The sequence below is a fragment of the Lactuca saligna genome, chromosome 5 (genome assembly GCF_052625555.1).
Source record: "Lactuca saligna cultivar CGN05327 chromosome 5, ASM5262555v1, whole genome shotgun sequence".
NCBI classification, from domain to species: domain Eukaryota; kingdom Viridiplantae; phylum Streptophyta; class Magnoliopsida; order Asterales; family Asteraceae; genus Lactuca; species Lactuca saligna.
In genome coordinates this window covers 144,772,809-144,789,156 of record NC_136421.1, presented here as the reverse complement: position 1 = coordinate 144,789,156, position 16,348 = coordinate 144,772,809, and positions in this window count along the sequence as shown.

Genomic DNA, 16,348 nt, shown 5'->3' with positions numbered 1-16,348 from the left:
TTCAAGACCATTGCAATTGCGAAGGGCCCGAAGCCCAACCCGCAATCGTGAGTTACAGACTTTACTAGCAGCACTGAAGGACCCTTGGGGACCAGCAGCATGTTTGCCATTGAAAGTCTGTGACAATCGTCAATCTTGAGTCAAGTCAAGTCATCAAGTCAAGCCGGTCAACTCTATTAAACCTTATGTATTAGGGTAAGTGTTATGTTCGTATTGTATAACTTGTTATGATAATGGGAAAACATCACAGGAGAAAAGTTTGTGTTAAAAAAAATTTCCTAAGCCTTCGCATTTTAACCAAATAAATCAAATGCGATTCACAAAATTTTCATTCCAAAAATGCGAAACTCCAGGGACAATAATTGAAATCTTCTGTTTTCTTCCCCAATTCGCATTCTACTGAGAAATACTTCGCATTTTCATTTTTACACCTTTCGCATCCCTTCGCATTAATCACCTTCGCATTTTAACCAAATAAATCAAATGCGATTCACAAAATTTTCATTCCAAAAATGCGAAACTCCAGGGACAATAATTGAAATCTTCTGTTTTCTTCCCCAATTCGCATTCTACTGAGAAATACTTCGCATTTTCATTTTTACACCTTTCGCATCCCTTCGCATTAATCACCTTCGCATTTTAACCAAATAAATCAAATGCGATTCACAAAATTTTCATTCCAAAAATGCGAAACTCCAGGGACAATAATTGAAATCTTCTGTTTTCTTCCCCAATTCGCATTCTACTGAGAAATACTTCGCATTTTCATTTTTACACCTTTCGCATCCCTTCGCATTAATCACCTTCGCATTTTAACCAAATAAATCAAATGCGATTCACAAAATTTTCATTCCAAAAATGCGAAACTCCAGGGACAATAATTGAAATCTTCTGTTTTCTTCCCCAATTCGCATTCTACTGAGAAATACTTCGCATTTTCATTTTTACACCTTTCGCATCCCTTCGCATTAATCACCTTCGCATTTTAACCAAATAAATCAAATGCGATTCACAAAATTTTCATTCCAAAAATAAATGCGAACACAGTTTAGTTCATGAACTCTAAACTTGCGAAATCAAAAATTCATATGTTGAACCCATATGCGAATATTAACCCAATTGACTTCAAATTGATTCATAGATGCGAACACTCGATTGTTTTACTTTCGCAAAATGAGCATCAACAACTCCACAATCGAGTTTTTAAATTCTTGCAAACAACAGTTTCATAGTCCTTGACTTCGCGTTTTTTTTTCTTCACGAATCATCCCTCAATCATCAATCCAATTGCGAATCAAAACTCATATGTTCTTGCTTTATCGATTCATCGACTACACTCATACAAATGCGAACAATACTCAATTTCAAAATCGATTGAAACTTATAGCAAAGCTAAATCCAACTTCGCATTCAAAGCAGTGTCATTGATCCGCAGTCACAAGCAACCACCCCACACCCACTCTATGACCAGCCATACCTCCCCACCTTACCTATGTCACTTCAATGTTCCCTTACACTCAAATTTCACTCACTCCCACGTTTTTGAGCTGGAACAATCAACCACACTCCTCATTTTCTCTCATTTCTCTCATCCCACTAAGTAACAAACATCACTCTTTCTCTCAAACTCTTCTACACAAATTTTCGAGATCCAAGGCTGGATTCAAGTGTTCTTCCACACTTAGTAAGTAAAAATTCATCCTCCCTATTATTATTTCGCTTCATTCTACTCAAATCTTTGGTTGCTTACACAAACTCCCTAACTATGATGTTAGATTCTCGAAAACCTTCAAGGCATCTCCAAGTGTTCTTGAATTAAACACTTCCATTCTTCAACAATCATCTACTGAAATCACTCAAGGTGAGTTCATACCCCTACATTTTCATGATTTCTCAAGTTTTCAGGGGGGGAATACAAGTTAAAACACTAAGAATATAACTAGATTTTTCTAACAGCCTTCATCAGAAAAGTTCAACTCCATTCACGGACTGTCTTGGGCACCTTAAACATTTTTGTTTTCAAAACTGTACAAGGTGCAAATAGTTCGAGTTTTTAGCTTTAAAATGGCTACTTGCACATCTCCATACGATTTTTCTACAATTTATGGTGATTTTTACAAAACTGCCTATCATTTCAAACAACAATCCGGACCAGTCTGTGATTTTGGACTTTTTCACCCAAGTTAGAGGTCATTATAAATTGAGATAAAATTTATGAGCAAACTAGACACATTTTGTGAACTCTCAAAATTTACGGATCTAGTTTTCGACTTCGTATGATTTTTCTATGATTTTTCCAAATACAGGGCAGAATGGCTAAAGTTAGCCAACAGCATGTAAATATCATAACACTTTGTATTATGTTGAGCAAAGTGTATAATCATAAGTTCTAATATTTGAATGTGTTTCCATGTTAGTTTATCATTATGAACTGGAATTAAGACATTCATATTAAATATTAAATATTATTCATTCATTTTGGAACACGTATTATTAGACTATAAGAGGTATAGTTTGATAAATTCACAATACTAATATATTTTCATAAAAGAATTCATACATATTACAAACATTTTAGATAAACTATAACAGGTATAGTTTATGATATATCACTCTACGCACTCGTACAAGAAGGGTACATTCATACAAGAAAGATTTCTATTCGCACACATTTCACGAAAGTTAATCTATGTTTTGATAAATTCACAACACTAGTTACATTTCCATAAAAAGGGTTCATACATAGTACATACATTTTAGATAAACTATAATAGGTATAGTTTATGATACATCACTCTACGCACTCGTACAAGAAAGGTACATTCATACAAGAAATATTTATATTCACACACAATTATCGTAAACTTGTTATCCTATATTGTGAGTTTCTCTATTTTTTTCGATCTCTATCTCTCTATCTCCCCGTACGTCCGAGTGCGGGATATAATTCCTGGTAGTTATAATCAGAATCTCCTTGAGGGAGAACGTGATACTTGTATATAGATCTATATTGGGATTGACACCCCACACCTTGCTGCTAGCTACAGTTGGACCTGCAGGTCTACGGGTGACAAATGTCATTTCATTTTCGCGACGCCTGAGAAACGTTGTGGCAGGTTCACATAGTCACAGTATGATTATAGCGACTCACTTAGGGAGTCAACAATTCATAAAGTTTACGGGGTTGCATAAAAACCAAAGTAGGTTTTAGGTTGATAGAATAAATTTACTTTCCATTTCATTTTAAACTCACAACATTTCTACTAAGAAACGATGACTTCTCATACATTCTAGTCTTTGGTTGTAAGGCTACATTCTTCGGATTTCAAGGAAAATATCGGATTTTTCTGAAACAACGCGACATTTACATGTGAAAGACTTCTAATAAGATTATTAATAAAAGCTTATGAACTCACCAACCCTTGTGTTGACACTTTTCAAACAACTTGTATTCACAGGAAAACATTAATCGGGTTACCAAGTGCTTTTGAGGATGGGACGTTGAGGCGTCAAACTTTTCATATTCTGACAACATATTGTAATTGATTTTTGAAACATGTAATTCATACAAGTGATGTAACTTTTCAATTATATATATGTTGGTTGTGTTTGCTTGAATTACTATTGAAATTGTGGTTATGATGCTATACATGAAGTCCTCCACCCCCGAACGTTTCCGCCATCCTTGGTTTGGGGGTGTGACAGATTGGTATCAGAGCACGGTTTATAGTGAATTCAGTATATCAACCACATAAGATATACAAACTATAAACACATTTGGGACTAAAAGTCTCCGATTCTTAAAGCGAATTAAAGAGTTGTACTTTTGAAAACAAATAATTTCTTGTTTTAAAGTATACTTGCATGCATTCTATAATAGCATGGTGTCATAACTTAGGAGAACATAAATTGAAAGAGGAGGAGTCGAACATTATTAATACGCCTTAGCATGTGTAATCAGTTCTGGGAAGGATATAGCCTGATCAACTATATCCGTCCAAGAAGTGACTTACGCACATTAAGGAATAGTCGTAATGAGCGACAAATCTGAAAACCTAATAACACTCCATAAAGAACACGCTAAGAACCAAATATAAACATTTAAAAATACTATAGGAGTATTTGTACGTTTCTATAGCGCCAAATTATTATTTTCCTATACATACTTCTTAACCCCGTTTCTCGTGCAGACGACATGGCAGGATTTCACATACCCGGGGACCCCTACTTTCCCAATCAGGGAAACGCGGGATGGATTGAAGATGAGCCCGAGGAGAATCCCGAAGAGGAACCCGAGGAAGATCCCGAAGAGGATCCCGAGGAAGATCCCGAAGAGGATCCCGAGGAAGGGCCCGAGGAGGAAGACGAACAAGAAGAAGAAGAGGAAGACAACCAAGAAGAAGAGGAAGAAGAGGAAGAAGAGGAAGAAGAGGAAGGTGATGAGGTAGTCATGGTTGGGAACGAAGCGGAGGAACCACCAGAAGTATTCAACCCTCCCTACATCGCGAGGGTACCCGCGCACCGTTTTGGTTACAATGGACCCGAACCCCCTTGGGTAACAATGATCGAAAGATGGAGCCGACAACAACGCCAACGGTCACCATATGGCTACCAACGAGGTTACTATGATCTCACTCATGGTGGACCGGCTGATAGGGCTCTCCCCGTCACGATACAACGAATGGCAAGAATGGATGATCGTGGTAGGACAACGACAGATCAGGTCCGGGAGTTAAGTGCCATTGTACAGTCTACTACGGGTCGCACCAGAAACCTGGAACGAGACTCCCACCACCGAGACCAACTCATTAGAGACCTTCTCGCGGCTCAAGCAGAAACAAGAGAGTATCGGGAAAGATACATGGCACTTGAAGAGAGAATGGTTACAGCCGAACGCAAATTGGCGGAACTACAGGGCGCATCGACATCATCGCAGCCTCCGTCAAAGAAGGGTCGCAGTGATTAGAGCTCGTTGCTATTCTCCCGTCTAGGTAGTAGAATTTTATGAGTACGCGTTGGTGCTACTCCTTGTAGGTAGGTCGACCCTGCGACTATGTGATCACACTATTCAAAGGGGTTTTGTAATGCCAAAAACTACCTTTTGTAACGATGTAATGTAGACCCTTATGAGGTCAAACTTTTCTCTTTAAGCATTATGTACTAAAAGTTATCAATGAAATTTGGCATGTATTTTATTTATTGAATGTTGGACACTATACATCATAACCTGATCACACAAACAATTACGAATAATAAAGTTATGATAAAATACAAGAGGGATGAAACCAGTAACACTCGACTCGTTATCACTATTGAAGTCTTACCGACTAGTCATTTTTTTGACAGAACCATGCCACCAAGGAAAAGACCAAGGCCTTCCAACAACCCAGTGCCGCCTCCACCACCACCTCCGCAGTTTGATCCTGCAATGTTCCAGGCTGCAGTGACGGCAGCCGTGGCGGCAGCAATGTCGCAAATGGGAACCCATGGTTCCGGCGGTTCTGGATCCGGAGCTACCAATTCCATTCATGGGGATAGCGCGGGGCGTACGAGGGAGTGCACCTACAAAGACTTCACAAATGGCAAACCCGATCCTTTCAATGGAAGCGGGGGCGTCATCACACTGGTGCAATGGTTCGAAAGGACCGAGGCAGTTTTTGAAATCTGCGCTTGTCCCGAAGCGAGCAAGGTCAAGTATGCGGCATTCACTTTCACTGGAAAAGCACTTACTTGGTGGAATGGCCGAGTTAAGTCACTTACTCCTGCAGTAGCTAACGCAATCAGCTGGGAGGATTTGAAAGCCCTAATGTTAAAGGAATACTGCCCGAGGGGCGAAATACAAAAGCTTGAAGAAGAACTTTGGAACCTCAGGATGACAGGCACTGATCTTGAAACTTATACTGCCCGCTTCAACGACCTAGCACTCCTCTGTCCAACAATGGTCACTCCAGAAGAGAAGAAGGTGGAACGATATCTCTGGGGCCTATCATCCCAGATTCAAGATAGTGTCTTGGCCTCGAAACCCACTACCTTTGAGAGTGCCAAGGAATTGGCACAACAACTCATAGATCACAGGGCTAGCCGTGGTACCGTGATAACCACCACCGACCGAACAAAAGGAGGGAACAACAAGAGGAAGTTCTGGGGAAATAAAAGGAAACAACCAATTCAGGACCCCGCCAAAAAGCAACCAATTGTTGCTGTTCGCGCCGCCACTACTGCTGCCGCTCCAGCGCCACCGAAACAGTATACAGGAACTCTTCCCAAGTGCAACAAGTGTAACTACCACCATAACGGTGCTTGTCGTGAGTTACACTGCAATAACTGTAACAAAAAGGGGCACACTGCACGATTCTGTAGAGCGACTACCCAACCCGCCACACAAGTCGCTACGACCGCCAACACTGGAGCAAGCCAAGCCTGCTATGGGTGTGGTGAAACGGGACACTTCAGGAGGAACTGCCCCAAGGCACGAGCCCCTAATGCTGGGGGTGTAGGGAGAGTCCTAACTTTAGGGCAGGGAGAAGCAGTCAAGGATCCCTCTGTGGTTACTGGTACGTTCCTCCTCAATAACTCTTATGCATGCGTACTTTTCGATAGTGGGGCAGAAAGAAGTTTCATAAGTCACCAATTCAAACATATACTTAAGCAAAATTCTCAACCACTAGAAGATTCTTACATCGTAGAAATGGCAAATGGAAAGGTTGAGCGCGCTAATGATATTTACATAGGGTGTACTCTCACTCTAGACAACCATTTGTTCAAAATCGACCTTATGCCGGTCACCATAAAAAGCTTCGATATAATCATTGGTATGGATTGGTTAAGCCTTCATCGTGCCGACATTCTATGTTACGAAAGGGCCGTCCGCCTCAATCTGCCGAATGGCAACGTTCTCACCGTTTATGGCAATAAACCTAGTGCGAACCTACAAATCATCTCCTGTGTTAAAACCCAAAAGTACCTCCGAAAGCAATACCATGTTTTCTTAGCCCACATCGTAGATAAAAAAACAGGAGGTGAAGGACATCAAAGAAATTCCAGAAGTATGCAACTTCCCTGATGTTTTCCCAGACGATCTGCCTGGTGTACCACTCGCAAGACAAGTCGAATTTCGGATCGACTTAATCCCAGGAGCTACCCCCGTCGCCAGGGCTCCATATCGCTTAGCACCGGCAGAGATGCAAGAACTATCCAGCCAGTTGAATGAACTATTGAGCAAAGGATTCATCAGGCCAAGCTTCTCGCCCTGGGGAGCACCAGTCTTATTTGTAAAGAAGAAGGATGGGTCTTTTCGCATGTGCATAGACTATCGAGAACTAAACAAACTCACTATCAAGAACCGTTATCCCCTACCCCGAATCGATGACCTCTTCGACCAGCTCCAAGGAGCCAGCTACTTTTCAAAAATCGACCTGAGGTCGGGCTATCATCAACTGCGAGTTCAAGAAGAGGATATCCCCAAGACGGCATTCAGAACTCGCTATGGGCACTATGAGTTTGTAGTGATGCCATTCGGGTTAACTAACGCGTCCGCGGTGTTCATGGATTTGATGAATCGAGTGTGTCGACCCTTCTTGGATAAATTCGTCATCGTATTCATCGACGATATCCTGGTCTATTCGAGGAGCGAAGAAGAGCACAGTCATCACCTACGACTAGTTCTGGAGGTTTTAAGGACCGAAAAGCTTTACGCTAAATTCGCAAAGTGTGAATTTTGGCTCCGAGAAGTAGGATTCCTTGGCCACGTAGTAAGCAAAGAAGGAATACATGTGGACCCCTCGAAGATCAAAGCAATCGAAGATTGGTCAACACCTACAACGCCGACAGAAATCCAACAATTTTTAGGACTCGCAGGCTACTATCGAAGATTCATACAAAACTTCTCCAAAATCGCTAAGCCTCTCACCACCTTGACTCAGAAAGGGGTGGTGTTCGAATGGGAAGATAAACAAGAAGCCGCCTTCCAGACACTAAAGCAAGCCCTATGCAGCGCACCAGTCTTGTCTCTTCCAGAAGGAACTGATGATTTTGTGGTGTATTGCGATGCTTCAAATCAAGGCCTCGGCTGTGTGCTCATGCAAAGGGGAAAAGTCATCGCTTATGCATCAAGACAACTGAAAACACATGAAGTTAATTACACAACCCACGACCTTGAATTGGGAGCTGTGGTGTTCGCCCTGAAGATTTGGAGGCACTACCTCTACGGCACCAAGTGCACCATCTTCACTGATCACAAAAGTCTTCAACACATCCTCAATCAGAAAGAACTAAACATGCGCCAAAGAAGATGGGTGGAATTACTGAATGACTACGAATGTGAAATTCGCTACCACCCAGGCAAGGCTAATGTAGTAGCCGATGCCTTAAGCAGGAAAGAATACTCGGGTCGCCGAGTAAAATCCCTAGCCATGACCATCCACTCCCAACTGGCCACTCAGATCAAGGACGCCCAATTTGAAGCCCTGAAACCAGGAAACGTGGCAAGCGAAGCACTAAGGGGGATGGATAAGAACTTGGAAGTCAGAGGGGATGGAGCTCGTTATCTCATGAATCGAATCTGGACACCGAAGTTCGGTGGATACCGAGACGTTGTAATGGATGAGGCCCACAAGACTCGATACTCCATTCATCCGGGGTCAGATAAGATGTATCTAGACCTCAAAAGGTTATACTGGTGGCCAGACATGAAGGCTGAAATTGCTACTTATGTGAGCAAGTGCCTCACTTGCGCCAAGGTCAAGGTGGAATATCAGAAGCCATCAGGACTACTTCAGCAACCAGATATACCCGAGTGGAAGTGGGAGCGAATAACCATGGACTTCGTAACCAAACTGCCTAAGACATCAGGTGGGATGGATACCATATGGGTGGTTGTGGACAGATTGACCAAGTCCGCGCACTTCCTGCCAATAAAGGAAACAGACAAGATGGAAAAGTTGACCAGGACGTACATTAAGGAGATTGTACGACTACATGGTGTACCAACATCCATTATCTCGGATCGAGATAGTAGATTCACCTCGCGTTTCTGGCAGTCCCTGCAAAAGTCACTGGGAACCAGGTTAGACATGAGTACGGCCTACCATCCACAAACGGACGGACAAAGCGAGAGAACCATCCAGACGTTGGAAGACATGCTGAGAGCCTGTGTGATAGATTTTGGTAAGGCATGGGATACCCATCTACCGCTTATCGAATTCTCTTATAATAACAGTTATCACACTAGCATTGGAGTCGCTCCATTCGAAGCTCTCTACGGCCGCAAGTGTAGGTCGCCGCTGTGTTGGGCCGAAGTTGGAGATACTCAGCTAGCCAGAGGGCAAGTCCCTGATAGCACCCTTACGGGGCCGGAAATCATAAGGGAAACCACAGAAAAGATCATTCAAATTCGGGAAAGACTAAAAGCGTCTCGTGATCGACAAAAGAGTTACGCGGATAAGCGACGCAAACCTTTAGAATTCCAGGTCGGAGACCGGGTACTACTAAAAGTTTCCCCCTGGAAAGGGGTGATACGTTTCGGTAAACGGGGGAAACTAAACCCAAGGTACGTTGGTCCGTTCGAAATCCTTGCTAGGATTGGTCCTGTGGCGTACAAACTCCGACTACCGCAAGAACTTAGTAATGTGCACCCTATCTTCCACGTGTCCAACTTAAAGAAGTGTCTGTCTGACGAGACACTCGTAATACCACTCGAAGAAATCGAAGTTAATGAGAATCTCCACTTTGTGGAGGAACCCGTCGAGATCATGGATCGAGAGATCAAGAGAACAAAACAAAGTCGCATTCCCATAGTGAAGGTTCGTTGGAACGCGAAACGAGGGCCTGAGTTTACCTGGGAACGTGAAGATCAAATGAAACAAAAATATCCACATCTTTTCCCAAACCCTTGAAGTCCCAGCCGAATTTAAATTTCGGGACGAAATTCCCTCTAACGGGGGGAAGATGTGACAATCGTCAATCTTGAGTCAAGTCAAGTCATCAAGTCAAGCCGGTCAACTCTATTAAACCTTATGTATTAGGGTAAGTGTTATGTTCGTATTGTATAACTTGTTATGATAATGGGAAAACATCACAGGAGAAAAGTTTGTGTTAAAAAAATTTTCCTAAGCCTTCGCATTTTAACCAAATAAATCAAATGCGATTCACAAAATTTTCATTCCAAAAATGCGAAACTCCAGGGACAATAATTGAAATCTTCTGTTTTCTTCCCCAATTCGCATTCTACTGAGAAATACTTCGCATTTTCATTTTTACACCTTTCGCATCCCTTCGCATTAATCACCTTCGCATTTTAACCAAATAAATCAAATGCGATTCACAAAATTTTCATTCCAAAAATGCGAAACTCCAGGGACAATAATTGAAATCTTCTGTTTTCTTCCCCAATTCGCATTCTACTGAGAAATACTTCGCATTTTCATTTTTACACCTTTCGCATCCCTTCGCATTAATCACCTTCGCATTTTAACCAAATAAATCAAATGCGATTCACAAAATTTTCATTCCAAAAATGCGAAACTCCAGGGACAATAATTGAAATCTTCTGTTTTCTTCCCCAATTCGCATTCTACTGAGAAATACTTCGCATTTTCATTTTTACACCTTTCGCATCCCTTCGCATTAATCACCTTCGCATTTTAACCAAATAAATCAAATGCGATTCACAAAATTTTCATTCCAAAAAAAAATGCGAACACAGTTTAGTTCATGAACTCTAAACTTGCGAAATCAAAAATTCATATGTTGAACCCATATGCGAATATTAACCCAATTGACTTCAAATTGATTCATAGATGCGAACACTCGATTGTTTTACTTTCGCAAAATGAGCATCAACAACTCCACAATCGAGTTTTTAAATTCTTGCAAACAACAGTTTCATAGTCCTTGACTTCGCGTTTTTTTTTCTTCACGAATCATCCCTCAATCATCAATCCAATTGCGAATCAAAACTCATATGTTCTTGCTTTATCGATTCATCGACTACACTCATACAAATGCGAACAATACTCAATTTCAAAATCGATTGAAACTTATAGCAAAGCTAAATCCAACTTCGCATTCAAAGCAGTGTCATTGATCCGCAGTCACAAGCAACCACCCCACACCCACTCTATGACCAGCCATACCTCCCCACCTTACCTATGTCACTTCAATGTTCCCTTACACTCAAATTTCACTCACTCCCACGTTTTTGAGCTGGAACAATCAACCACACTCCTCATTTTCTCTCATTTCTCTCATCCCACTAAGTAACAAACATCACTCTTTCTCTCAAACTCTTCTACACAAATTTTCGAGATCCAAGGCTGGATTCAAGTGTTCTTCCACACTTAGTAAGTAAAAATTCATCCTCCCTATTATTATTTCGCTTCATTCTACTCAAATCTTTGGTTGCTTACACAAACTCCCTAACTATGATGTTAGATTCTCGAAAACCTTCAAGGCATCTCCAAGTGTTCTTGAATTAAACACTTCCATTCTTCAACAATCATCTACTGAAATCACTCAAGGTGAGTTCATACCCCTACATTTTCATGATTTCTCAAGTTTTCAGGGGGGGAATACAAGTTAAAACACTAAGAATATAACTAGATTTTTCTAACAGCCTTCATCAGAAAAGTTCAACTCCATTCACGGACTGTCTTGGGCACCTTAAACATTTTTGTTTTCAAAACTGTACAAGGTGCAAATAGTTCGAGTTTTTAGCTTTAAAATGGCTACTTGCACATCTCCATACGATTTTTCTACAATTTATGGTGATTTTTACAAAACTGCCTATCATTTCAAACAACAATCCGGACCAGTCTGTGATTTTGGACTTTTTCACCCAAGTTAGAGGTCATTATAAATTGAGATAAAATTTATGAGCAAACTAGACACATTTTGTGAACTCTCAAAATTTACGGATCTAGTTTTCGACTTCGTATGATTTTTCTATGATTTTTCCAAATACAGGGCAGAATGGCTAAAGTTAGCCAACAGCATGTAAATATCATAACACTTTGTATTATGTTGAGCAAAGTGTATAATCATAAGTTCTAATATTTGAATGTGTTTCCATGTTAGTTTATCATTATGAACTGGAATTAAGACATTCATATTAAATATTAAATATTATTCATTCATTTTGGAACACGTATTATTAGACTATAAGAGGTATAGTTTGATAAATTCACAATACTAATATATTTTCATAAAAGAATTCATACATATTACAAACATTTTAGATAAACTATAACAGGTATAGTTTATGATATATCACTCTACGCACTCGTACAAGAAGGGTACATTCATACAAGAAAGATTTCTATTCGCACACATTTCACGAAAGTTAATCTATGTTTTGATAAATTCACAACACTAGTTACATTTCCATAAAAAGGGTTCATACATAGTACATACATTTTAGATAAACTATAATAGGTATAGTTTATGATACATCACTCTACGCACTCGTACAAGAAAGGTACATTCATACAAGAAATATTTATATTCACACACAATTATCGTAAACTTGTTATCCTATATTGTGAGTTTCTCTATTTTTTTCGATCTCTATCTCTCTATCTCCCCGTACGTCCGAGTGCGGGATATAATTCCTGGTAGTTATAATCAGAATCTCCTTGAGGGAGAACGTGATACTTGTATATAGATCTATATTGGGATTGACACCCCACACCTTGCTGCTAGCTACAGTTGGACCTGCAGGTCTACGGGTGACAAATGTCATTTCATTTTCGCGACGCCTGAGAAACGTTGTGGCAGGTTCACATAGTCACAGTATGATTATAGCGACTCACTTAGGGAGTCAACAATTCATAAAGTTTACGGGGTTGCATAAAAACCAAAGTAGGTTTTAGGTTGATAGAATAAATTTACTTTCCATTTCATTTTAAACTCACAACATTTCTACTAAGAAACGATGACTTCTCATACATTCTAGTCTTTGGTTGTAAGGCTACATTCTTCGGATTTCAAGGAAAATATCGGATTTTTCTGAAACAACGCGACATTTACATGTGAAAGACTTCTAATAAGATTATTAATAAAAGCTTATGAACTCACCAACCCTTGTGTTGACACTTTTCAAACAACTTGTATTCACAGGAAAACATTAATCGGGTTACCAAGTGCTTTTGAGGATGGGACGTTGAGGCGTCAAACTTTTCATATTCTGACAACATATTGTAATTGATTTTTGAAACATGTAATTCATACAAGTGATGTAACTTTTCAATTATATATATGTTGGTTGTGTTTGCTTGAATTACTATTGAAATTGTGGTTATGATGCTATACATGAAGTCCTCCACCCCCGAACGTTTCCGCCATCCTTGGTTTGGGGGTGTGACAAAGTCCTTTTACGTTATGTCGGATCGGTAAAACCCAACACTTCGTAAGAGATAGGTCTTTGGGCCTTAAGATCAGGTCATTGGGCTAGCTAGGCTCAACAAACAAGATTTTACACTTTTGGGGCCCAAAGATGGTGCGTAGACGTCTGTGCACACTCGCATGTATAGTGATTTCCCAATCGTTATTAGTTATGAATCGTAATGTCGTAATGTCATAGTGTCGTCGTGTTAGTAGTTTCGGATTGTTATTGGTTCGAGACCGAACCAATTCGTTTGACAACGACTTTTGGTATTGTAATGTATTGTATTTCGTCGATAGGCGTGGTACCATCATTTGGTCAAATTGCATGTATTGAACTAGCCTTGAGAATTTTCTGTTTTCAGTCCCTCCTTATTTGTAAAATTTACCCTTTTCACCCCTTTATTTAAAAAAAAAACTTTCCGGTTTGGTCCTTAAATCAATTTTCTTGACATTTTAACACCAAAAATTATTGAAATAAGTATTTTCCAGCATATTTTTCATAGAAAACAGCTTAAGTCCTTGAAATTGCAGTTTTCTCGGTTATAACCCCTCTTTTTCGCAATTTTTACATTTTTGGCCCAATTTGGAAAATCTTTGCAACTTTGGTCCTTTTTAAATTTGAAAAGCATTTTAAACCTTTGAAAAGTACATGGAACACTTATAGTCCACTGTTTTACAGAAAAATGCAGTTTTGGTCCTCCAAATTAGAAAATTTCGCATATTGGGCCTCATTGGGCCGAAAATGTCATATTGAGCCCAATAAGCTTGGAATTTATGTTTTTAACCCTCCAAAATAGCACATTTTCAGAAAATGCATTATGTAAACTGTTTTGACTCATCTCACCCATCAGATTTCGAAATATTTCATTTTAGGCCCTTCAACTTTGTATTTTTAACATTTTATGTCAAAAAATGAGTTTTTAGCCCAAAATAAGTGTTGTCAAGCCATTTGGCTATTTTTCTTAGTATACTTTGCATATAATAGTATATTTTATGCTAGAACAAAATATATATCTCGGTTTTTAGCATTTCATCACTAGATCTAGCATCAAAATCATACAAAACACACATATAAGCATAGAAATCAACCACAACATACACATAATGATGGATCTACACCTTTTCTTGTATTCTCCCCCACAAAAACTTATAAAAACCGAAAATAAGGGGGTATGAAACTCACCTTTGGATGTTGATTCGGTTTTTGAAGAAAGGATGGAAGAAAACTTGGTGATTTTCGACCCTAGCACCCCTTGTTGAGGATCTCGAGTTTATGGAGTTCTAAGACACAAGTTCATGATTTCATGAGGGTTAAGAAGAGGTTTTTGGATATAAGAAGAAGTCTAAAGTGTGGATCCAAGCTTCAACTTACCTAGATGATGATCTTTGTGGAAGAACTCCCTTGAATTCCTCTTGGATCTTCGAAAAATTGGAGAGAAATGGAGAGAGCTCTTTGAGAGAAAAGATGAGTGAAATGTTTGTGTGTGTGTTTGGGATTCGGCCGAGAGGGGGAAAGAGGAAGAAGTGAGGTGATCTTTGAAGTGATACTTGCATGGAAAAATGAGATACAATGCATGGATGTCCTTTGGGTATTAGTGAGGTGGCATCCAAAGTCAACACTTCCATTTCTCTTTGGGTTTGGGCCTTGGGCCGAGAATTGGAAAGGGAGAAGAAAATTTTGGGCTTTTTCCCTTAAGCCCAAAATTAGAGTTAGTTAGGGTGTGTTTTATACCTAAAAGAATGTGGTAGGATTTTCATATTTTTATTGGACTAGTTTAGGTTATTCGTGTATCAAGGCTTTTAGTTCATTTCATTCTAGGTCCACATGACCTAAAATGTTGAATAAAATAAATGTGGGTCCAATTTGAATCCAATTAGGGTTCTAAACCCAAGATAGTTAAATTGGAAGCTTATTGGCCCATTAGGTCCAATAAGGAAGTTCTAGTCCCAAAATGGACCTAATTAAGAACTTCTAGTGTTCCCAATTGTTTGATGACTATTTGTAGTATTTGTATGATGTATTTGATTGAAGTTTTTGATTCACATAAGCTTGAATATATAGATTACATGACACAAAATTTCCAGTTGTGACAGCAACTTTATGGCCTTAGAGGTCTTATTAAGCTTAGATCTAAATTTTGGTAATAAGGTCTTATGGTATTAAGACCTTATAATGAGTTTTGCCTTAGGGATGTGTACGCTACACGTACTGCACCTCAGTCACGACCCTTTCCCGCTCCAAATGAGTACACTACGCATACCAGTTGGTAAGCTTGGCGTATGGCGCAGTCCAGCTTGGGTGATTTTTGGGCCTTAAATCATTGGGCTTTGCTTGTTGGGTTGGACCATAGATTTTCATGATAATGGGCCACTTCTAATTTTGGCCTCATATTCGACTTTAGATGATCTTTGGGATTGGGCCTAGGATTTTATTAGGCTTAAAAAGAAAATGATAAATTGGTTCTTTTTATCTTGGACATTAGGCGAGTAATGTAGGATTTCAACTTTGGGTTATGTACCAATTATTAATTGGGGTTTTGTTTTTTAGTTACCGTGGGGATTTTTCTAGTCCAACAGCCTGAGTATTTATCTGATTTTTCAGCAATTGATGTGAGTTTTCTCACTAGATGCATGGGTCGAAGGCACCAATGTCGGTCCATTGTTTGTTGTGTAGAATGTTGAATGCCTTGTGATAAGTATGTGGAGAGTAAATTACTAAAATCGTCTCTATGGTTTGGTCAAAATTGCACATTTGGTCTCTAATTTTTTTTGCACTCGGATCGTCCATGTGGTTTGATTTTGTAATGTTTTTCGTTCCTATGATTTTGTCAAAATTGCACGTTTGGTCCCTAATTTTATATATGTAAGTGATGAAAAACCGCAACAAAATCAAACCACAGGGACGATCCAAGTGCAAAAAAAAAAGTTAGAGACCAAACGTGCAATTTTGACCAAACCATAGGGACGA